Source organism: Manis javanica, chromosome 10 (genome assembly GCF_040802235.1).
Source record: "Manis javanica isolate MJ-LG chromosome 10, MJ_LKY, whole genome shotgun sequence".
Lineage (NCBI taxonomy): Eukaryota > Metazoa > Chordata > Mammalia > Pholidota > Manidae > Manis > Manis javanica.
The window spans coordinates 40,392,500-40,417,203 of record NC_133165.1 but is presented as its reverse complement, the minus strand read 5'-3'; the positions used below and the strand labels follow the sequence as shown (position 1 = coordinate 40,417,203).

The window sequence follows — 24,704 nt, the reverse complement described above, 5'->3', positions numbered from 1 at the left end:
CCCCCCATCCATGACTGTGGAGACATCCTTTCCAAAATTATCCAGGTGCGAGCAGACCTGAAAGACACACCGTTACCAAGCTGTGAGCTGAATTGGTATAAGGATGGGAGCAGTTTTGTGCAGGAGGGGGTCAGGAGAGCAGGGGCAGCTGTAGTAACCCACGAAGGGGAAGTTGTCTGGAGCGCAGCTCTGCCCCCTGGCACCTCAGCACAGAAGGCGGAACTTATTGCTCTTGCTGAGGCCCTGGAAAGAGCAGAAGGCAAGAGGGCCAACATATACACAGATAGCAGATATGCCTTTGGCACTGTCCATGTCCACGGTGCCATCTACCGAAAAAGAGGATTCCGTTCTGCGGAAGGGAAGGGACTGAGGAATCTGCAAGAAGTCCAAAGACTACTAGCTGCTGTCGAAAAACCCAAAGCAGTAGCAGTTATACATGTACCGGGCCACCAATCAAAGAAGACACCTGAGGCCGTCGGCAACAGCCATGCTGATGCGGAAGCTAAAAGGGCAGCCCTCTCGGACTCCCTTGTACTTGCAGCCCTCGAAATACCCATACCTGAACTGCCCGCCTTGCCACCCAAACCTGAGTATTCCCCCCAGGATCTTGAGTGGATTAAGAAACAAGTCTCGGGGAAAGTGTTTAGGGAGGGAAATTGGAGTAGGGACCAAGAAGGTAGGTTGATCCTGCCTGAAGCATTGGGGCAGTACATTCTTGCTAATCTGCACAAGTCCACCCATCTAGGCTGGAAAAAGCTGCTCAGCCTTTTCCAGTCTGCGCAGTTGGTGTTTCCCCACCAGAATGAGGCAGCTCGTCAGATCACGAATGAATGCAGTAGCTGTGCAAGGCTAAGACCAGCCCCAAGAGGGCTGCACCTGGCAGGTACCCGGGAAAGGGGGAGGGCTCCAGGGAGGAATTGGGAAATAGACTTCACCGAAATAAAACCAGGGAAGTATGGATACAAGTATTTGCTGGTTATGGTAGATACTTTCTCTGGGTGGGTGGAGGCCTTTCCAACCAAGCATGAGATTAGCCAGGTAGTAGCAAAAAGATTAATTGAAGAAATCATCCCCAGATATGGGGTCCCTGAAGCAATAGGTTCCGATAACGGCCCGGCTTTCATTAGCAAAGTCCTGCAAGGACTAGCCCTAGCTTTGAGAATAGATTGGAAGTTACATTGTGCTTATAACCCACAAAGCTCTGGGCAGGTAGAAAGAATGAATCGGACCCTGAAGGAGACCCTTTCTAAATTGGTATTGGAGACTGGCGGGGACTGGGTGACCCTCCTTCCCTTAGCCATCTTCCGTGCTCGGAACTCCCCCTATGTACATAGTTTAACTCCATTTGAGATAATGTACGGGACTCCTCCACCCGTAATCCGGCGAGTGCAGCTTCCCGGTGCAGAGGACCCATCCCCTGACTATATGAAGGTGTTGCAAGCTCTTGCTAAAGTGCAGCAGGAAATCTGGCCCCTGATCAGAGCGTATTACGAGGGCGGGAAAATTCCGAGCCCGGAACATGGCATAGTCCCAGGGGATATGGTGTGGGTCAAGAGACACCAAGTGAAGACTCTTGAGCCCAGGTGGAAAGGACCTTATGTTGTATTGTTTACCACCCCCACTGCTCTCAAGGTTGACGGTATCGCTCCTTGGGTGCACCACACCCACGTTCGGAAGATCCTGCCTCATCAGGATCCAGGGGCCCGCAAGGAGGAGTGGAAGGTGCAGCAGCATCCTGCGAATCCCCTGAAACTACACCTAAGCCGAAGATGAAGGGGATCCTGCTGATAAGTGCCTTAGTATGGACCTTAAAGGGAACCACATCTGTGACCAGCTCCCCCCAGCCATGGGGCCTGACCTGGGTGCTGATTAACGGCGCAACTGGGGAGGTCATCAGTACCACAGAACACAGTGTGCCACTTGGAACCTGGTGGCCTGACCTGTTTTTCTGACTTCGACGGATCAACCAAGGTTACCGGACCCTTTGGGGGATCGCCCCTTCGGCTGGCACCCAGGCCCAGGGATTTTATGCCTGCCCAAAAGCAGGTAAAGGAGAGTCATGTGGGTGGGGGCCCTTCTGGTGTGCCAAATTGACCTGTGTAACCTCGAATGATGGGGGTCAGAAATGGCCGGTTACAAAAGGGGATGCTGTCAAATTTTCTTATGTCAACCAGGGCCTCCCACGTCACGTGCAAAGGGACAGGGCTTGTGACCAGGACCGGGATTGGGTACGAATTCAATTCACTGAGATGGGCAAAAAGACTGAGCTATCACGTTGGATAAGAGGGCTAACATGGGGGATAAAGTACTATAAATCTTGGGGACATGAGGAAGAAGGCTCAACCCTCACCATTAAATGAACCGTGTTAGCTCCCACCACCGCCGTAGGTCCCAACCCGGTTATAAATCCCCAGAAACCTTCAATCCAAGATAAGGGCCTGAGTAAAAAGGATGAGAAAATGCCGACCAGGACGCTTGCTCCAGAACCCACGAGAGGACTGGGTCCATCGACCTCTGGGTTATGGGCCCAGCACACTCCCTCCGGGTTAGATAATCCCATGTGGGAAATGGTGCAGGCAGTAGTAGAGACTCTTAACCACACCACTTCCTCCCTCACCGATGCCTGTTGGCTATGCTACCCAGGTTCACCCCCCTTCTATGAGGCAATCGGGATAAATGGCTCCTACACTATCAACAACTCCCATCCCACTTACTGGGACGGGAGACCGTGGAGACTTACAATCGCTCAAGTCTCTATCGCTGGTACATGTGTAGGCACAGTCCCGACGGCCCAGAGCCAGTTATGCTCCTCCTATAATAGCACCCCGTGGGAGCAAGGAAAGTGGATTATACCCTCCTCGGGTTGGTGGCTCTGTTCAAAGACAGGCCTCACCCTGGCCCTATCCACCTCTGTGTTCAATACTAATAATGAGTTTTGTGTGCTGGTGGCCATTCTACCTCGCCTAATATATCGTTCTCATGACTCCTTTCTTATTGGGAAGAAAGGCCGAATCCCCACCGGAGCAAGAGGGAGGCTGTTACTGCCCTGACCATTGGGATCCTCGTCTCCCTAAGGATAGCAGGGGCAGGCACTGGGGTCACAGCCCTCGTGACACGGAAAAAGGGCTCACAACCCTGAGGCTGGCAGTCGACAGGGACCTAGAACAGCTCCGACGGCCAGTATCAAACCTGGAGCAATCCCTCACCTCCTTGGCAGAGGTGGTCCTACAGAACTGAAGAGGCCTGGACCTCTTGTTCTTAAAAGAAGGTGGGCTATGCGCAGCCCTAAAAGAAGAATGCTGTTTCTATGTAGATAAGACAGGTGCAGTTAGAGATTCCTTAGCCAAACTAAAAAAAGATATTGACAGGCGGCGTAAAGAATATGAAAGCAGCAGCAACGAAGGCTGGTTTGAATCTTGGTTTAAGCACAAGCCATGGTTTGCTACCCTCCTCTCGGCTGTTGCAGGGCCACTGGTCATCCTGCTGCTTTTGCTTACCATCGGCCCGTGTATAATAAATAGGCTGCTTAAGTTTGTGCAAGAGAAGTTTGACACCGTCCAACTCCTGGTCCTTCGTCAAAAATATCAGGCCCTAGATACCGCTGCAGAAGATTCCTTAGTCTGATCAAGAAAAGGGGGGAAATGTAAAGGAGGGCAGAGGGCATCAAGAGTCAGGAAAAAGGACTAATAACATTTAACCTAACTGCCTAAAGCATGGGCCACCCAGTTTTGAATAAACAACCCGAGGCTAAGCTTAGAAATGCGCCTGCTTTAGGTTAGATAACTAGAAGTGGGCAACAGCCTGGGGGCGTGATCCGTGATAAACTGGAGTGTTCCCTAAAAGGTTACAATATAGAATGTGTTTTAAAATTATTGGTTGTAGAAATGCGCGGGCTTCGGTGTAACAGCTGTGAAAATCCTATATAAGCAATACCTAAAGTTGCCTGGGGGTCGGCAGCTCGGACTCGGCCTGCGTGTCAGGGGAGGTGCTGTCGACCCCAGCTTGCTGGCTGAATAAAGACTTTGCCTGTACTTACATCTCCATGCCTGTGTGCTTTGTTCTCTCGGGAAAACCCTGAGTTCCTGGACCCTAACAAGTAGAAGAGAATATTCTTCCTCCCCTACAGTTTCTATTTATTTTATCTGCCATATGTAACCAAAAATTCTATTTGAGAGAGAGGGATTGCAGGGTAGTTTACAATTTCCCCCAAGCCTATGGTCCAACACTGCCATCCTTGGCTATTTGATGGAAATCTCCAGTTCTCCCTGCGTTTCTGATGTGCCCATCCACTTCCCCTGCAGCTTTTAATTCCATAGGAAAGTTCTACTTTATTCCTGGAGCAACCAAAGATCAATCAGCTGTCAGTCTCCTGAGACAAAGAATAGAGTCCCACTGTTCCCTGGTGGAGAAGGCCCCTGAGCCTGGCAGCAGATCCAGGACAAGCTCTCGGGGTGAGCTTTGCCATGGCACTCCATGGTGGCAGAGGGGTAGGCCAGAACAGAGGCCCTCCTGGGGAACACAGTGTAGCTGTGTGCCCTGCTTTCTGTTGATGCCTGCTGTTCAGGAAGAAATGTCATTAGCTCCTTCTTACAAAGAGGCTTATTTTAAAATGTAAATGCAGTACCAGGAACATCCCTCCCCTCCCAGGCCTCACACTTGATTTTCAGAAGTGTAGCAAAGAGCTAAGTCTACTGGCTCCCACAATGTGCCATGCACTCAGGTAAATGGCATCACTCGCATCATCTACCTTAACCTTCACAGAAGCCCTGAGAAGTAGTAATCTCTCCTGAGACTTCTCATGGCATCTGAGGCCCACTGAAATTAACCAGGACAAATAGTGGACAAGTCCTAGGACAAAAGTTTGTTCCAGGTCTGCTCGCTTTTAAAAGTCTGATTTGTTCTCTTATGCAAACAGGACTATCCTTCAAAGAGAAGGTGCTCCCTGCCCAGTGTGGTATTTGCCCAGTGGGATTTGAGGTTCCAGATGGAAAGCCCCTCCTCCCCATCCTGGAGGGGGATTGTCTGTAAGCATTAGAGACAGCTGTCTTTTCTGAGAATAAAACTGTCATTTGTCCCACAGGGTCTGGTATAGTGCCTTATTCATAGTGATGTTCAAGAAATGTGTGCAGAATAAACAAGAACATGAATAAATATTTTGTTATGATGCAAAAAAACAATCCTGAAAGGTATTAATATTCCTGGGATATATGAAGTTGTTGTATGATCTTTTAAAATGGAAGCATGAATGGGCTTATAGGAGATTAGCAAGGCAATCACTGAGCAGGGCCCAGACGGAACAAGCTCTTACGAGAGGAATGTGGAAGCTGAGCAAGTGTAGGAATGTCAGAACCCAAAAAAGGCAATCAGTCTGTCTGCTGACATCCACAAAAGGAGCCTGATAAAGACCCTCAAGGTGAGGATTTGTGGAGAGGGTGCTGCTGAAAGAGATGAGACAGCCAAAAGGAGGGTGATGCTCACGTCCCTGCCATTCCACACCTGCCCCTACCGTGCTGTCTTACAGGTGAAGGACAAACACTATAGAAGGTCATGAGTGAGTATTTTGGAATCAGGTTTGCTGATTACTCAGGTTATTATGCTAGACAAAAAAAAATATCCAGAATACAATTATAAATGATATTCAAAATGAAACCTGGCTAGTATCACCCTGACCCAAGCAGCTACTCTCAACTTGAATTCATATAAAAAGTGTTTATTTACTATGTTTCAGGCAGGGACTATGCCCTAGAGAGGTAACAGTGAACAGGGTAAGCAGGATTCTCACCTTCCTGGAATTCAGAATCTGGGACTCACTGAACCACCAATGAGAACAGAGAATGTGAGGGATTGGACCAGTGAGAATACTAAGAGCCGCAGAGCACAGAGGGGTCAGGATCTAGGCAGAACTGGCAATCATTTTAATGCAGATGGAGCAAAATCGAGGAAATGCCACCCAAGATTCAGCAGAGTGAATATTCTGACTACACTGCATGAAACAAAACTTGCCAGAAAAAAAAAAGGTAAGATGCTTTATGCTTGCTTCAGAGCCCTTGGGCCTGTGTCCACTGGAGAGTCCCCGCCCCAGAGACACTGTCTAGACAGTGGACAGACCACCACCCCTGCTTTGCTCAGCTCACACTACTCCTCAGGGACAAACTGTGGAGATAAACACCAATGATTGAAAAATGCATGCCAACTTCCTACGCAATGGATAACACAACTTCTTTTCCAAGAAACATTATAAAAGTTGACTACATAGTAGGACCCCTCCAAATAAAAGTCTTAATATTCTTTAAAAAAATCACTACAATGTAGTTAACACAAGAATTAACAATGAATGTTTACATTTTAAAAAACTAACCACTGGGTTATAAAAACTACTTCTAAATAACTTAGATCAAAGAGGGAATAAAAGCTGAAATTATACACTATTTAGAAAATAGTGACAACTCCAACACTATATATAAAAACTTACGAGCTGTGGCAAAATCTGTACTCGGAGGAAAACACATAACATTAAGTGCTTTTGTTATTAAGCAAGACAAAAGGAAAATTAATGAACTGAGATTTCAACTCAAAAGGCAACAAAGCAAGAACCAAGGGGAAAAGAGGATAAGACAAAAGAAATTATAGGATTGAAATACAGGGAAGGAGGGGGATCAATAAATCAGGAGTTGGTTCTTTGAAAAGGTCAACTGAATAGATGTTAAAATTAAATCTAATTTTAAAAGGAGACAAAAAACACAGAAAGGCCATTAGGACTGAGAAAAGGTCTTTGACCACAAATATAAAGAAGCTTTTAGATGTTTTAAGAATACATAAATGGAAAAAAATGTCAGTCCACACAGCCTTCTGAGAGAGCAGAAAACTGGTGTAGGCTGACCACTGAAAATCCTTGGAAAGTCATCAAGAATTACTATCCAAGGACATCCTAGACCCAGATTGCTCTACAAGTAAATTCTGTCAATTTTTTGAGGAATAGAACATACCATGCAATCTGAAGTAGCACAGAACATAAAAAATAATGGAGAAGTTTATAATTTTCTCCAAGCATGTATAATGCTCATTACAAAAGTAGTAAAGCTGGCATTCACATGTTGAAAACATCATGCCAAGTGAAAGGAGCCAGTCACAAAATACTACTTATTCCATTTACATGAAATGTCCAAAACAGGCAAATCAATAGAGACAGAGAGTAGATTAGTGGTGGCCCAGGACTGTGGAGGTCAGGGAGAAATGAGTAACAGATTTATTTCAAGGGAGATGAGTATGAACTAAACCAAGGTGATGCTTGTACAACTCTGTGAATGTGAATATAGTAAAAATCATTTAATTGTACACTTTAAATGGATACAATTTTATGGGAATTCATCTCAATAAGGCTGTTTTCTTAAAAAAAGTGATTGCACATGCACATAAAAAAGAGAAAACTATATAAAATGTCACTGATCAATTGAGGGTTGAAAGTTTGAATTAAAATACTAGCAACTAATATATCAGAACCAAGCAGTTTATTCCAAGACTATAAATGTGGCCCTATTTTAGACAATCTATTAATATAATTTGAAATATTAATAAATCAAAAGAAAAATACATGGTGACCTTAATAAATGCAAAAAGCCATGTGAAAACATTCTATATGAGTCTCAAGAAAAATTCCTACTAAATGAGGAAGAAAAATGTCTCTAAACTTTTGTCTATTTAAAACAAACATCCAATATTAGTCATAACAGTGAAACACTCGAGGCATTTTATTAAGTCAGGAATGAGATAAAGATCAACTATTACTATGAACATTCACTGTTGCTCTATAGTTTTCATTTGAGGCAGTAAAAAGTTAAATATAATGAAAGGGAAGAAGGAGGCAAAACTATGTCTATTTGTTCATAATATGATAATCTACCTTAGAAAATAAAAATACAAAAATCAACAAAAATTATTGCAATTATAAAGACTTCAGAAATGTGGCCAGTTATTATTTCAAATGAAAACTTTTAATCGACACAGAGCAGATGTTCAGAAAAGTATTCAGGTTGTAAGTGTTCAGCCCTGTCAATTTCACAAACTAAACACACCCATTTAACCATCATCCAAATTGAGAAACAGAAGATGACCAGTCTCCCAGAATTCCCTTGTGCACTCTTCTAAAGGTAACCACTATCCTGAATTCTAAAATTGTAGATTAGTTGTACTTGATTTTGAAATTTATATTTGAAGAATGAAATAGTATATACGCTTTGGGATCTGGGTTCTCTGATTCAACATTATGTTTGAGATGTCCATATCTTTGGTTTTGAAAAAACAGCATTAATACAATCAGATAATTAAGAGAGTATGTTGAATTCATTAAACAAGAACTGGGTGCTATAAGAAAAGATGAGTTAAAGACCAATAAGAACCCTTGAAAATTAAAATGCAGAAGTGGAAATAGTTTAGAAAATAAGCATATTTCCCAGAAAACATAGTCAAAAGACAAAAAGAAAAAATACAAGAAAGGAAAATTAGAGAACTAGTCCAGGAGGTTCAACACACAAATAAAAGGAATCCCCAAAATGGAGAATGCACACACACACAAAGGAAAATGATCAACAATGAACATGAGTTTCCACTAGCAAGTTTTACTGAGTGTCCAGCACAATGGATAAAAGTAAATCCCAAAGCACATCACCATGATATTTCAGAATACTATGGATAAAACAATTTCTAAAGTGATAACGACAAGTCACCTTTAAAGTCAGAATGGCTCTGGACTTCACAATAGCATGCTGGACATTAGAAGACAATGGAACACAGCCTTCAAAATCTAAGAGAAAAACCATTTCAAGTGGGTAGTGAAATCCAGGTATTTTGGGGCACATGAGGACTAAAAAACTTATATGAGGATACATGCATCACTAAAATGATGAAGTCAAAAAAAAAAAAAAAGAAAAACAAGGGATCAGGACACAGAGTAGCCATACAAGATGGGGGTAAAGAGAACCCTAAAATCTGTCCAGTCCCAATAGAAAAAGCCAGAGCACTCAGGTTTTCTTCAAGAAAAAGAAAAAAAAATGGACAAGACAGAATACCTGTGTGGCTGAGAGGATTGAAATGCAGACAAAAGACAGGCAGAGGGTCTGGAGTTGAATTAGTGAAATATATATAGAAAAAAATGTAAGCAAACGAAAAGACAATAATTAAGTGCAGGGAAAATAAAAAGCTGTGTGGAAGAAAGGAAATAGCCAAAGTATACCATGTGAATCAGTGGTAAGTAGTTATAATAATGTAAATATTTTTAAATGAGCTAAACAAAATTATAATATAACTATAATGGCAGATGCAGAAGGAATGAGAAGCATGTGTAAATGGGGAAGGTGTGGGTGTAGGTGAGTAATAAAGGGTTATTATCTCATCCCCCATAGTAGAAAATTAAGAAATCATGCCTAAATCTCAAAATAACCAGTAGGACTCTAAGTATGTCACTTTTACCTTATTTTACCTTATTATATCCTCTTCCATAGTAGGAAGTTAAGAAATCATGCCTAAATCTCAAAATAACTAGTAGGACTCTAAGTTTGTCATTTAGAGACAGAGATAGAAGTAAAAGGGTCATTTACAAGAGTGGAGAGTGGTGCCTCTAGATAGTAGAACCTGGTGGAATACATATTTGACTTTTCACCCACATACATATGTGATTACTATAAAACTGCAAAATAATTTAAAATATGTAAAATACTAATGAACTATGAGTAGTGATTGCCACTGTGCAGTGTGATTGTGAGAGATTATCTAATATGCTTTTGTATTTAAAAGTTTTTGTAATGAGTATTAAATTTACAGCAAGTATATAATGAAAAGGCAACTATGTGATTTTAAAATTTCCCAGTTTTCACGTCACTGCCCTTGTTCTTCTCTGCTGGGCTGGAAGACGACATCTGGATTAGAAGCAGAACAGAAAAAAATCATTCATATTTCTTCCCCTCCTGAATGCCTATAGACAAAATATAGAGCTTTAATTTCATGGCTGTCAGCCTCTGCTCCACCCTCCTCATATTCTTTAGGATTTGAAATCTCTGCAATTTCAAGTTTCTTCAAGCAAATATTCCAGTTTTCCATAGATCACAGCAAGATTTAAGGGATTTTCTTTTTCTGTGCATAGCTATTTTTACGAAACTACTGTAGGATTTGGTAGAGGGTATGGATGTCCTAGTCACATAAACATCTACAATCAATCAGATCACCATCCTTCAGCACTTTGAAGCCTGAGAATATATTCACGGGGAGACATAGAGACTGGGTTTGGAAAGGTCAAGGTGGCCATTTGGAGTCAAAGACTGTCATACACTAGCCACAGAGGCACAGAGGTGGACTGACGAAGTTCAGCCCTTCAGGCAAAATCACTGGATTTCAGGGATCCAGCAATTTTCAACCAGAGCTCAGTTATCAGGGCACCATAAATCCAACAAAGGGAGAGCAGGGGGCTGTGGCAGGGGGCAACCGAGAAGCAGGGTTCAGAGGTATGAGTCCAGGGCAGGCAGAGCAACAATCTCCAGGAGCATCAGATGCCAAGTGGATCTCCTGAGAGAGGGACTGGCCAATGGAAGGCCCCTGGAAGCCAGGACTCTATCTATGACAGGGCACACTCTTGGAGTGGGAATGGCAGTCCAGAGCCTTGTGGCCAGAACAAAGGCCTGTGGGAGCAGAGCATGCAGGTGGGGGAAAGGGGCCTGGCAAGGACGCCTGGGGCACTTGAGGTTCAAGGCAGGAACACCTCTTCTCAGCTCACATGGGGGCTGGAAAAGCATCTGAGCCCCCATGTCAGACACTGGGGCCCAGGACCTACAGTGAGGCCGAGTCTGCAGACAAGAAGCTGGGGTGGGGAGGTAGGTATCTCAGAGGAGCTGGAGAAAGGACAGCCAGGAAAAGATGGGGGCCTCACTCTCCCCACTTGTCCTCTAAAACTCTAAAACTGTGGAAGAAGAGGCTGTCCCCAGCAGCTACCCTTCAGAAAACCCCTTCTCTTGGCTTCAGAAAGAGCAAAGCCTATGTGATAGAGGTGACAGTTTGAGCTCTGTGAGCTTCCCTCCTTTGGACTACGTGACCTTTGCTCTTAACTGCAAGGCGGGAACTTAGAAGCAGTCTCAGTTCCTTCACCTCCTTCTTCAGGGGTGATGCTAAGCCTAGGGGAAGCAAATGAAGCAAACCTCAGGGCTCTCGTAATTGGAAAAGAAGTTTTCTCACCTGACTAAGGCTGAGTACTGGGGCCAGTGTGGAGGAATTAGGATGTCCTCTAAATGAAAGCCTGTTGTTTTCCTGCCTAAGGTCCCATTGGAAGGAGATGAGGGAGAGTAAGGTGATGAGAGGGGCTGTGTGTCCAGGTTTGGCCTGCAGAGCGGGAGAGATGTGTTTGACAGTGAGTTTGGCACAGAGGGGTCCTTTACCCCCATTTTCCATGGGGACTGTAGAGGGGGCCTGCCTCACAGGCGGCCTTGTATCCATCAGGGGCCCACCTCACCCGTGTGGACACGATGGTGCCGTGTGGCCTTGTGGCCGGAGGCTCAGTTCCCATGCTGGAAGAGCGAGGATGAGCTGAAAGCTGGAGGAGGTCTGCGGGTCTCCTCCGAGGGGGAGATGAGCCACAGCTGAGTCCGGGGTGGGTGCAGGGAAGATGACCAAGCTTGGGTGTCTGCAGCCTGCAAGAGCCGTGGGGCGCCGAGGGAGAGGGGCCCGGACCAAGCTGAGAGGCCGGATCACTGCTTGGGCAGCTTCAGCACATGCGTGTGACACCGGCAGGGCAAGGGGTGGCCACGTGGGCCAGGGAAACTGCCCAAGGGGAGAGGCGACTCACAGTGACTCTGACATTTTCCCTCAGCCACCTGTCCCCACACCCTGGTGCATCTTCCTGGAAAAGGCGGAGCAATTCCAAAGGATTGAGCATTTATCAAGAACCCAAACCCAGCAGCAATCCCTAGATATTGAATTGGTCAAGTTGGCATATAGTAAGAGCTCAATAAACATTTTCTGGTGATGGAATATTCTGCACTTTTCTGTCCAAGACATTTGATTTAGAACTAAAGAAATTGCATAAGGACGTAATAGCAGATATGATGTTTTATCATTCATCTCTATGTCAGAGCACTTAATTGAGGCTAGGGTGCCAGAGGCAGGGTGAAAAAATTCATGTTCACGGCCTTTCTTTGGCCTCATTGGTCTTTGCTTCCATTTACTTCCCAGCGGCACAGACACATCCCTGATGGGAGGGGTGGGGAAAGGGTGGTGAACACAGGAGTAATAGTAGCTCCTGGGTTAAGAGTTATGGCTAGTTTGAGTCTTGGTACTGATGACAGCAAACTTGCTACCAACCTTTACTGAGTGATTGCAAGAAGACAGATAGTAGATAGATAGATAATTAATTCATGAACTGCATTAAGTTGAATTAGGACTGCAAGTGAAATTAACCTGTGAAGTGAAAAGCTGCAACTTGACCAGTGTTCATCTCAGAGCCCATCCTTCCAACTGAAACTTCAGATTTGGCTATAGCACTGGAATGGTTCATGTCCCAGCTGGTTCTTCTGCCTCTGAAATTGCCTGCAGCCTCCATGTATGCACAGTTGGAAACTCAACATTAATAAGACACTCAAGGAACATTTCTTTCCATTTTCCTTTAAGTTACATTTTTTAGGATCCTGGGGGTCCATTGAACTTTATGCCCAGAAATCAAACTCCAAAACACTAACTTGGGCAGCCTACCAAGTCTATAAAGTGCCCCCCGTGCAGGTGAGCGTTAGCAGGCTTCACTTACTGCTTGTCCTCAGAAGGTTGTGAAGGGGCCACTGCTCCCTCAGGTACTACCTGTAGTTCTGTTGCACGTAATGGAAAAGCAAGCTTGTCACAGCCCCTCTGCTGCTCTAAGGATGTGCTACCAGAATGGCTTAACGATTCGGGAGCCTGGACTTCTTGGGGAAATTGAAGCCCATTGCCTCTGACTTCTCATGGGCCTGGCTGCAGATGTTATTTTTAGAGCCACACTGGCAGCGAGAGTGAAGACTGTGACCCGAAATTCCAGATAGATATTGCAAAGTGTCAGCCCAGATTTCCCTGCTTTGGGAAAGTCTGGTTAAACTCCTGCAGCCTTAAACACTGTGTTGGGTCAACGGGATGAAGATTGCCTCAGTGTCCAGTAAGTTAACAGCCAGTGGTCATTTGTGGATGCTGGACTGCTGGTAGCTCTCACTTGGCAGAGAAAGACCACTACAGGCTCTGCTATCAGGGCTTATAATTAACTTCTCAAGTTCTACAGGAAATTCTATTTGCTTTCTCTCCAACCTAAGAGAAATGAAAATAACCACATATTCCTGTATTTCCACAAAAGGGAGGAGAAAATGGACAGGGGCAAGGCTCCAAATCAAGCCATAAACAACAGATTTGTGCAGCTGGTAACGTGATAAGAACTAAGGGCTCTGGGGAGTGGGGAAAATGGAAAAGGCTCTCAGTCTGTCTCTTGGTCATCTCATCCCAAGAAGCCCTGAAAAAAGGGTGAGGGGATAATAAGGCACTGAGGACCAGATGTGCCAGCAGACAAAAAAAGGAATCTATACCTTGCTGTCGGAAAATGAGGCAGTGAGGAAGAAATGAAGAAAGGGATATGCTCTCCTTGAACTCAGCCCGAGAGTCTTCTACAGTTACTTTTTGGGCATTGAGGGTGGAGTGGAAAATAATGGGAAGAAAGGGCAGGAGAAGGAAGTAATGAAGACCCCAGGAATAAAGGAATATGAAAGGATATGGAGATGGCACATTCTGGAATCATCTAGAAAAGGAGGATGAAAGCTACCAAAATAATTAGCTACATCCTACCCCTCCCTACCACAATCATATCCATGCAACTCTGGTTGAAGAGGAATCTGAGGCCTGCCAGGTCAATCTGGAACGATTAACAGGACTGCTGCTCCCTTATTTATGTCCAGCAATAACTTAGGAACTGGGCATTTAACTCAGAGGCAAAGTATCCTCCATTTTTCAAAATCCTTAACTTTAGAATGAAACATATCTACTGTCTGGCAACCCAGCACATCGAACCTCTCTGTACGAGGAGGAAAGCCTTTGCACCATCATTCAGATTTCCTCCTTGCTGCTGGGAGCTGTCACAACACATGTCGGTTGATGGAGGCAGGTCTCTGCTGTCATCTAGGAGAATGGTTACACTGCCAGCCTTGTTCTAGCTCCAGGGCACTGCCTGGCAATTTTGCCACCAATGGAAAGGAATCAGCAGCGATATCAGTGTATCATACAAAAAGAAAAACTGATCTACTTTGGCTGGTGATGAGTGTATGTAGGTGATATCAAAAAATACCATTTATGTCCCCCAAAAGCAGTGTGCTCACCACTGTGTGCACACACTTCCATTTTATTAAGAACAGCCTCCCTGAAGGGACTGACTTGGGCAATATGGGAGCCTTATTTTCCTGTGCAAATCCCCTGGCATTAAAAATGCCTCTCCTTTGTTAGCACCCACAGTTAGGCTCTGTATATAGGGTACTGTAAGGGATAACCTGACAATCAGGTTATTTTCCATAATTGGTCAGGAATATGAATAGACCAGATTAGAAGAAAAGGGTTATGGTGAGGGGCAAGGCTTGCCACTGAAGAACATGGAAGAGCAATAAAAACAATAGCAACAATAATAATAATAGGTGACATTACAGGCATTTTACAATCTTTTCCCTTTTAAGTATTTTCCATGTATTATCTCATTTAAACTTCACAACAACCTTGTGAAATAATTATTTCCACTTATGGATGAAGAACCTGAGGAACTGAGAGGTTAAGTTACTCATCCAAGGTCTCACAGAATGGGTCTGCCTACAGCATGTCTAGTCTTTTTAAGTGGAAGTAAGCTGAGGCTCAAAGCCAGTGGTCCACTCTAGCGTGGAAAACAAATCTTGGGAACCTGGGCACGTTCCTTCTGTCCCACCAGGCTGACACGTGGAATGTTTGAGAAGCTCTTGCTCCCAGCAGTGGAGTCACAAGGCAAAGCAAGAAGGCAGCAGTCAGCTGCGGACAGTTATGTAGAGCAGACCCTGGGCAGCGATGTCCTGTTCTCATGTGGGCCGCACCCGCTGCTTTCCTAGAAGTGACAAAGTTGAGGGTACTGCTGCTCTGAGGTCCTTATCCACTGTGATTGCTGCTAGGCATTCTTTCCAGCTGGGTGACCAAATAGCAAATGTTTTAAAGAAATGTATATGCCTTCCATTTACACGCTTCCAGAATGGCAAGCTCCCCAAGGCTAAATCTCCAGTGGTCCTGTTCATTTGCTGAGTTCTCATTTGGGGCTCAGAAATGTGTAAATGTGGGTACATTTGAAGAAGATGGCAACAAGGAGAGTATCTTCCATTCTGCTTGGAACAGAGGCTTAAATACAAGAGGGATCAATAAATGCTCATGAAGCAAAGAGGTGAACATATGTAACCCTGTGGAGCAACCCCTATTCTGGATCCTGTGTATAATGATTCTTCTTCCGGAGGGATATGCAACCCCAAAGCTGATCAGCAGTGCTTGAAACAGTGCTGTTTATCAGCCCGGCTCCTCCAGGATGGTCCCCTGAAGAGAGCAAGAGAAGTTCTGTGGAGGATTTTTAACTGTAAATCATACCTGTGTCTTGTTTCTATAGTAGAACTCTATTAACTGAAACATTTGATTGTCTACAACACTTCATGCCAAACATAAAGAGATTTACATTAGGGTTTCTTCATCTAAGGAACCAAAAGCTTTGTCATGGAAATTCTCTACTACTGGAACAATACACCTTTAAATATGGGTATGTTTGATGAGTAAGCAAATTAAAAGCTCGGTTACACAGACGGTGAGTGACATGACACAGACCCTGCTGGTAGCAAAATGGAGCAGAGCTTTCCTTGGTTACTGGAAGACTGTGAGGCCAGGAAAACAAGGTGGAGAATGTATAGCTATGGTTTTTCTCTCCCTGAATTGTGGCAGGCTACACTTGGCTCCTGAACTGGATTCTTGTCCTGATTCTCCTTTCCTAGACCCAAAGGGAAATACTAACCACTATCCTGACCCACTTTCCTGCCAACACACTGCAATTAGCTCACATCATATACACAGCCCAGGTTGGTCAGTAGCACCTGTTGGTCTGGCTCTATGCAATGCTCAGCTTCTGCCTAGGACACTCCTTGGTTTCTGAATTCAGGCTTGTGACTCCACCATGACAAATTCTGCTGCTCTGGGATTTGACCCTGGCCCAACTGCCTGGGGTACTCTGTGTGGCCCTGCCACTTCCCATGGGAGGGGGACCACACAAGACTCTGAGCCAAGAATTAATGCCCAACTGTCTTCATCTTGTTGCAATATTGGCCATTTGCCATCTGCTGATGGCTATTAGCATCTAAGATAGAATTAACATTTTGTTCATCTATTTAAAGTGTACAATTCAGTAGTTTTTAGTGTGTTTATAGAGTTGTGCCATCTTCAGAAAAATGAATCTTTGAATATTCTTATCAATTCCCCCCAAAACCCTATACTCTTTATCAGTCACTCCTCTTCCCACCCCTTTCCCCAGTCTTAGGCAATTACTGTTTTCTTTCCAGCCTCTCTCATTAGCTTTCTCTCCATCTTCAGTCTACTTCATTGGACCAGTGGATTGAGTCTGGTTTTAGAACTCTTGATGGAATGGGCTTCCTGTTTCACCCAACTCAGACCAACTCAGACTTGCATTTTTCCCCTGTTTTTTAATGCACATTGTCTACGTTAGTCACCTCATCAGATCCTAAACACCCAACCCTCACTGTGATTAACTCAGTGCACTTGGATTGTCCAAACCCTGCACAATCCAAAGAAGAGCTGGTGCTTGCTCGGCTCCTGGGAGATAACTGTTAACCCTGGGACACCCCACCTGATATGAGTGTCTCTGCACACCTGAGGCCTGGGACCATGTTATATTAATTTAACCTGCGGGTGGGGGGAGCTAGAGACCAAATAGACAAAGTCAGCCACATGGTACACTGTGCCTACATGACTGACCCCCACTAAAGACCGTGCATGCCAAGGCTCAGATGAGTTTCCCTGGGCAACACTTCATCCATGTTGTTATATATTGTTGCTGGGAGGATGAAGCCCTGTCCATGCAATTCTCGGGGAAGAGGACAACTAGAAGTTCATGCCTAGTTTCTCCTGGACTCTGTACTATGCACCTTTTCCCTTTGCTGATTCTAATTTGTATCCTTTCCCTGTAATAAGTAATAACCATGAGCCTAAATTTTTTCTGAGTTTCCTGAGTCATTCTAGTGAGTCATCAAATCTGAAGGTAGTCTGGGGACCTCAAACACACTCCCTTTCACCACTGTACCTCTAATTGTGCTGTCTTCCATATACTCTGCCAGTACAAATCCCCTTTAGCTTGAGAGGCCTGGCAAGGCACAGCTTTTCCAGGAGAGACAGCACAGTGAGTAACAGTGCACACTCAGGACCCACTAGGTCCAAATTGCAGCTTTATCTCTAGGTGCGTAACCTCAGGTAGAGTGTTTACCCTCACGCCCCAGCAGCCCTGTCTGTGAAATGAGGATAATAATAATGCTTATATTTTAGGGCTCATATGAGGTATAAATGGATTTGTGTTTTGTAAAGCATAAGAACAATGCCTGGCACATAGGAAATTCCAATGTTACTTATGGTTTTTATGAGCTCTCCCACCTACTCCACTCACAAAGTTCCCTGCCTCCCTGAATCCACACTTACCTGTGAAGTGTGATTATGTGCACTTGGCTCTGTTTCCAACCAGCTGATGAACTAGCTCAGGAGGATCATGTGATTTACTAATACCATCCCCCTGAAAGTTCCTACCACCAGGCTGAGCACATAACTGGTCCCTAAAATATATCTGCTGATGCATAGGGGAGATAGCTCTACTAAAAAGTCTAGGAAAATCTGATTCTTCCTTCACTCAAAATTATTTCCTCTTGTGTAAGCCAGTTGTATCCCTCCAGGGAGGAAAAAAGTAACCATCTCCTTTTATATATATTTGTGCACAGCATTTGAGATCCTAGCAACTATATACATCCAGGACAGCCCTTTCCACCAACAGAGTCTAACAAGCTCTAATGGCTCCTGTACCTTATAATTTATTATCAAATTATATGTTGGATTAAGGATTGCTAATTGTTAATCATCAGTTTGAATTAGCTATTAATGAGTAATGTCACTAATTACAGGGTCACCTAGCACAGAGCAAGCAGACACCACTGGCACCTCACAGAAGATGTCTGACTCAGCCTCAGCCAGTGCCCTGGAAGCAATGTGCTGGAAAATGTCTCATCTCTGATGGCACTGTAGATCCTTGCCTCCCATCACAGGAGTCACAAGATTTCACAGCTCGAGAGAACTCAAGATCAGCAGTTCCCAAGCTGTGGGCCACACACCTCTGAAGGCTGCTGAGCTAAGCCAGGTTCCCAGGAATTCATGGGGTACCCAACTTAGGGGCCTTCAGGCTAAATATATTATAGCCCCTCATTCTTATCTTTGCTACTATTTTTCACATGTATGTATATACTATAATGAGTAATAAAATTTAAGTTTATATCAAAGTATACCTTAATGCATAGTAATCTTTTTGTCAAGAAATCTTGTGGAAAATTTGTTGAATTTATAATCCCAGTCCCTCAACACAGCCATCAAATCATTTTTGTGTTCTCACCCATTCCCATTCCTCTCAGCAATTATTCCAGACCTTTATCACTTTCCTGGAGCTCCCTATCTAAGGCCTAACTTACCCTCAATTTTGATTCTCTCTCTAATTCACAAGGAAAGCATGGGTCATACAGTCCGCACTCTGCCTTTATGCTCTTCAGGAACAAACTCCTATTGTGTTCTTGACCCTGCCCCCTCGTCCCTCCTCAGGGTGCTTCTGGCCCTGTCAGTTCCCTCCCTTCTTTCCAGATCTTCAGACCTTCTCTCTCTCCCTGCTCCCTTCCCTCAGCTGTATATACTATGTTCAAATAGGACTCTTCATGTCCTCATTTGTGCTGAGGATGTTCAGACAACAAATGCTGTATTCTGAGATCATGAAGAAAGTTCAATTAAGCAGCCAGAAAGCAGCTGACAAAGGAGGGTGAGAGAGCAGAGTCTGGGAGAGGAATGTGTCAGGAGAGCTTCTCTGGAGCCTGCTGCTCCCTGGAGCAAGTGGGAATCCCAGGGCAGGAACAGGGGTCTGCTCAGCTAACTGCAAGCCTGGTGCTCAGTGCTCCCCGCAGTGGAGAAACAGCTTCCCTGGTGTGGCAGGCTGCTCAGGAAAGGGAAAGTGGCCTGGTGAGCAAGGGGAGCCCTTGTGTGGGAGGGCACCTCTCCCTGCCTCCAGGTAAAAGATGTGTGAATCCCAGGAACCAGATATGGCACCCAGACGGGATGTTCCCAAGGCCCCTTTAAAAGTGATGACTTTACAAAGGAATGAAGTGCTGATACGTGTCACAACATGGATGAAGTGCGTAAACATTATGCTCAGTAAAAGAAGCCAGACACAAAAAAACACATAATGTATGTATGGTCCACTTACATGAACTGCCCCAAGGAGGCAAATCCAGAGACAGAACGCAGCTGTCAGGAGGAAGCAGGGAATGACTGCTCAATGGGTAAGGACTACCCAGCAGCGGTGAGGTTGCACAGCATTGTGAATGTGTTTAGTGCCAATGAATTTTATGCTTCAAGATAGTTAAAATGGTAAAATTTATGTTATGTGTATTTTACCACAATAAAAAAAATTATCAACAAAATAAAACAAACCAAATAAAGAGATATCCAAGATTGTGGCTTACAAGATATGGAAACAACCTAAGTATCCATAAACAGATGGATAAATAAAATGTGATACACACACACACACACACACACACACACACACACACTAGAACTATTCAGCCTTAGAAGAGAAGGAAATCCTGCCATTTGCAACAATGTGGATGAGCCTGAGGACATCATGCTAAGTGGGGAAAGTTAGACAGAGAAAGACAAATACTTCATGATCTTGTTTATGTATGGAATCTAAAACAGTCAAACTCATAAAAAGAGATCAGGATAATTGCTGCCAGGGGCTGGGTGTGGGGAATGGGGAGATGTTGATTCAAGGATGCAAACTTCCAGCTGTAAGATGAGTCAGTTTGGGAGACCTAGTTGATAATAATGCCCTGTACACTTGAAATTTGTTGAGAGTAGATCTTAAGTGTTCCCTCTATAAAAGAAGGTAACTGTGTGAGGTGATGAGATGTTAATTAGCTTGATGGTGACAATCATTTCACAATGTATACATGCACCAAAACATCACATTGTACACAATAAATATATACAGTTTTTATTTGTCAGTCATATCTCAGTAAAGCTTGGAAAACATGTTTTAAACACATGAAGTAATTCATTGGAAATAAATAGTGGCTTAGTGGAGCAGAGAGATCCAGCAGTAAGAGGGCAGGGGGTGGGTACCAGGGCAGAGAAGGCCCTGGGAGGGACAACTGAAGGAGGGTCCCTGCCAGCGCAGCACGGAGGCTCAGGTCTCCCAGGACCTATGAGGAGCAGTGGCAAGAGTCTTCCAAACACCCCAAGAAAGAGCCAGCGCTCCCCGCCTGCTGGTCCGGAGTACACAGAGCCATCCTAACACAGGGTTGATCAAATAAGAACACTCCTGTCCCCCTTTCTGTCTCATCCCCTGCTGGGCCCCGGGCAGGGTCCACACAGCACCTTCTGAGGAAAAGATGAGTGTGGGAGAAAAAGAAAAAGTAAAGACCCCAGCCCTCTTCCACAGCAAAGGGTCAGCGAGGAGTGGGCCACCCTGAGGTGGAGGAGGAAATCTCAATTTCACTGAAGTTCAAGTTTGTATTATTGCCTGAGACTGACAAGTTCCAGGATGGACAGAGGCCGGTCTACGACTCCAGGTCACCCTAGGGCTTTCGCAGCAGGAGTGGCAAACCTCATGGTGTGCTGCAGTTTTCGTTGTCAGGATAAGGAAAGGACTCATAGCTCTGAGCAAGTAAAATGGGGCAGAAGGAAACCAAAACAGCAGGGGTTTATAAACATACCCATGAGCTTTACTCGTTCAGGGAGTTTGAGGTCCACGCGCAATCCTGCCCATCCTGAAACACGTGTCCCTTGACTTTGCAGACTCTGTCCCCACCCTCTCCGAGTCTTCCCCAAACACCTCCAGAGTGTCACCTATGCTTGTTTTCCCCACTTTCTTGTGTCCCATTTATTCACCACCCACTGCCATCTGGCTTCAGACCCACTACTTCCTAGAAGTGGTTTCAGCGGGCTCTGCTGAGCTGACCCCTTAGACTTAAGGTTACTGTCAGTCTCCCTTACGAAGGCTCCCTTCAGTCCAAATACTGTGTTTTCTTTTTCTCTTCCTCAGATGTACCTCTGGGCAACCTCATCCTCCTTCTAATCGCTTGCAACTCTCTTCTGAGCCTCAGATGTCACTCATCAATACATGCACTCACTAAATATTTTCCTCATACCTACAAAGTGCCAGGCAGTCATTAAGCATTGGGGATACAGTCCTGGCTTCATGTAGCATACAGACTAGGGGATGACAAAAGACAGTAAAGAAAGGCTCCCCAGTTGGGAGAGCTAAGTAGAAACATCTCTCAGTGGTTCTTAATATAAGCCCTGGGGGTCATTAGGACAGTGGCTTCAAGGCATCCATAAACTTCATGAAATTATATGCAAAGTTCTGTCCACTTATCTGTGTTCAGGTTTGATAAGAACTATGGCTTTCATGCTATTACTGAAGAGGTCGTTGACTCAAGAAAGTTTAAAATCCACAATGATAGGTTATTCATGTGACACTGGAGATGTCACTTTGGAGAAAGTCAGGGCTTAAGACTAGATTTGAGAGCCTTCTCTGGGTCAATGCTTCTCAAGGTCTTTCCCTGAAGAATCTCAGGGGCAGAAGGCACACAAAAGTGACACACAACAGAGGCAGGAACGGACCTCCAAGGCTTAACTCAAGCTCAGGAAGCCTGCTTATTCCTTCCTGCTCCAGAAAGTCCTATGGCTTTAATAACACTTTCCCAAATCTCTCGACCCCGCAATAATGCCACATTCCTCAGGTGCCGCCTGCTCCCAGTGTGAGAAGCACAGACCAAACCTGTCCTGGGAGAACGAGGTCTCCCACAGAGCAAGTGCAGAGCAAAGGCTAAACTCTGGAGGCCCAAGTGCTCAAATCTGGTCTAGAGGCATGTCCTCTGGCCCTCAGAGCTTTGAAGTAGAGGGATCTACTGCAAACATTTGGAAGTCAGGAGATTTTCCCAAATGATCTGGACTTGCATCTTCTTTTAAAAGGCTGAGGACATGACAACATGTACCCGCCTCCGCCACTGCCACCCCCTGGTACCATCACGTGGGGCTGGTAGTGGCTGCCTCCTTGGGTGGGGCATGTCTTCTTTGGTCCCCAGTCCCTGTCCCTTACACTGGCCCCTGCTGTCCTTCATGGCACCAGCAGCTCATTCCTGACATATGAAACTCCAGTGTAGACAAAGACAAGCAGAGGACAAATGGAAAATCTTGGGAAATAGCTGTCTACCAGACAGTAGAAAAGAGATATACAGGAAGAAAGAAGGAAGAAGTAAAAGAGAAAGAATACAAATTCCCTTAATGCAAAAATACATTATGTTGCCTACTGGGAGACTCAGCATCTAAAGACTCATTCGATCTAATGTCATTTGGATTATGAAAACGTTCTCCTCATTCCATCCTTCATCAGAATAAAATCATTACTATTAAATTCTAGGATCACGGAAGGGAATGGAAGCCACCATGTCCTAACATTAATGAAGTTGTCTTTATCTGCTTAATAGCATCAGAAGGGCCATAAAAATTCCCTCTTACAACTAATTATTTCCATCTACTACTATTAATAAAGTAAGCATTTCATAAGTTATGATACACTGAAAAGATATCATTGGTATTTGATTCTATTTTGTACTTCAGAGATGCATGTAATATTAATGACTCATGATCACTTTATTTTCTAGTCTTTTTAAAGTGCATATTAATCATCTGTTAATGTTACCATAACCCATAAAATTCAAGCTAAATTTTCACTCAGTGCCTTACATGGCAGCCATGTTCTCTGGGCGTCCCACAGCTGTGCCCTGTATTCACTTTATTCCCTCTGCTGCTAACACCACTGCCACACTCTCATTCCCTCATCTGTCACTGCTGGAGCTCAACTTCCCTGTGTGTCCTGGAGGAAGCATTGTTTGACTAAAAATATGAAACTCACTGCTTGTCAGTCCATCCTTTGAACTTCATCCTCTAAAGATCTGAAGGGGTCTTTAAGTACTCCCTACTAAATGTTTTAAGTTGTGTTATCCGATTCTATTCTGCACTTCAGAGATGCATATGATATGCATGTGGTAAAATACATACAACATAAACTTACTTTCTTAACTATTTTACCTGAGCAGTTCAGACTTTAAAGTACATTCAAATTATTGTGAAACCATTGTCCAGAACTCATTTTATCTTGCAAAAACTGAAAGTCTATACCCATTAAATAATGACTCTCCATTCCCCTCTCTTCTAAGCCCCTGACAACAGCCACTCTACTATCTGCCTTCATGGATTTGGCCATTCCAGGTACCTCATATGAGTGGAATCAAACAGTATCTGTCTTCTTGCTGACTGGTTATTTCATTTAGCATAATATCCTCAAGCTTCATCCATGGTGGAGCATTTATCAGAATTTCTCCCACTTCTTAAAGCTGAATGATGTTTCATTGTATGCATATGCCACATTTTGTTTATCCATTCATCTGTTGATGGACATTTTTGTTACTTCCGCCTCTTGGCTATCGTGAATAGTGCAGCTATGTACATGGCTGTGCAAATAGCTCTTTGAGAACCTGCTTTCAACTCTTTCAGGTATACACCCAGCAGTGGACTTGCCGGATCACCTGGTAGTTCTATTTCTAATTTTTCCGTAGCAGCTGTACTATTTTATATTGCCACCAATAATGCCCAAGAATTCTAATCTCTCCACATCATCTCCATACTTATTACTTTCCACTTTTTGAGAGCCATCCTAATGAGTGTGAGGTGGTAAATGACCCATTACATTGTAAATATCCCAAAGATTTTGCTTTGGTTCTCAGCTAACAATGTAAGTGATGGATCTACATTATTATTTGCAGAGAGCTGAGCGCATGACATGAAAATGCGGCACATCTAGGTTGGGATGAGAACTGAGCCACGAGGCATCTCTGTCTGAGGAAGTTTTTGTCCCAAAAGATCACCTCCCTTGTTGCACAAATCTGTTCATGGGCAGCTCTGCTCCAGTGCAGTTCCTCAGCTTTCAAAATAAGCAGGATAACGGGAGAAAAAGGAGCAGGGGAGTTGGTATGTCTCTAAATTTTACTCTGGTCTATTGAAAATTTGCAAACTGGAAAAAGAACTTCATGACTGCCTATAGAAAGCCCTCACTCCTATTCCGCAATTCCTTCTTGCTATCCCCCTTCACACCAACAAACGCTGCCCTACAACTAGGCTGAGGTATGAAGGCCTCTCCCACTTCTTCAGACTTAAGACAGAAACATGAAGATTTTACGAGTCAATTGGCCCTCAAAGAGAACTCACAGAAAGTACTGAACTATAACTCGGGTATCATCTTGTTTGAAAATCAGTGCATTTGTGGTGGGCTGAACAACACACCTCCATATGTCCCACCTACCTTC

General features: G+C 44.4%; 1 protein-coding gene across 2 annotated transcripts in view; it reads right to left on the bottom strand.

Annotated features, from left to right (window-relative positions):
• Nucleotides 1–24,704, bottom strand: part of GALNT17 (polypeptide N-acetylgalactosaminyltransferase 17) — a 501,153-nt gene that overhangs the window by 212,573 nt on the left and 263,876 nt on the right. The gene's annotated exons all lie outside the window — the stretch shown is intronic.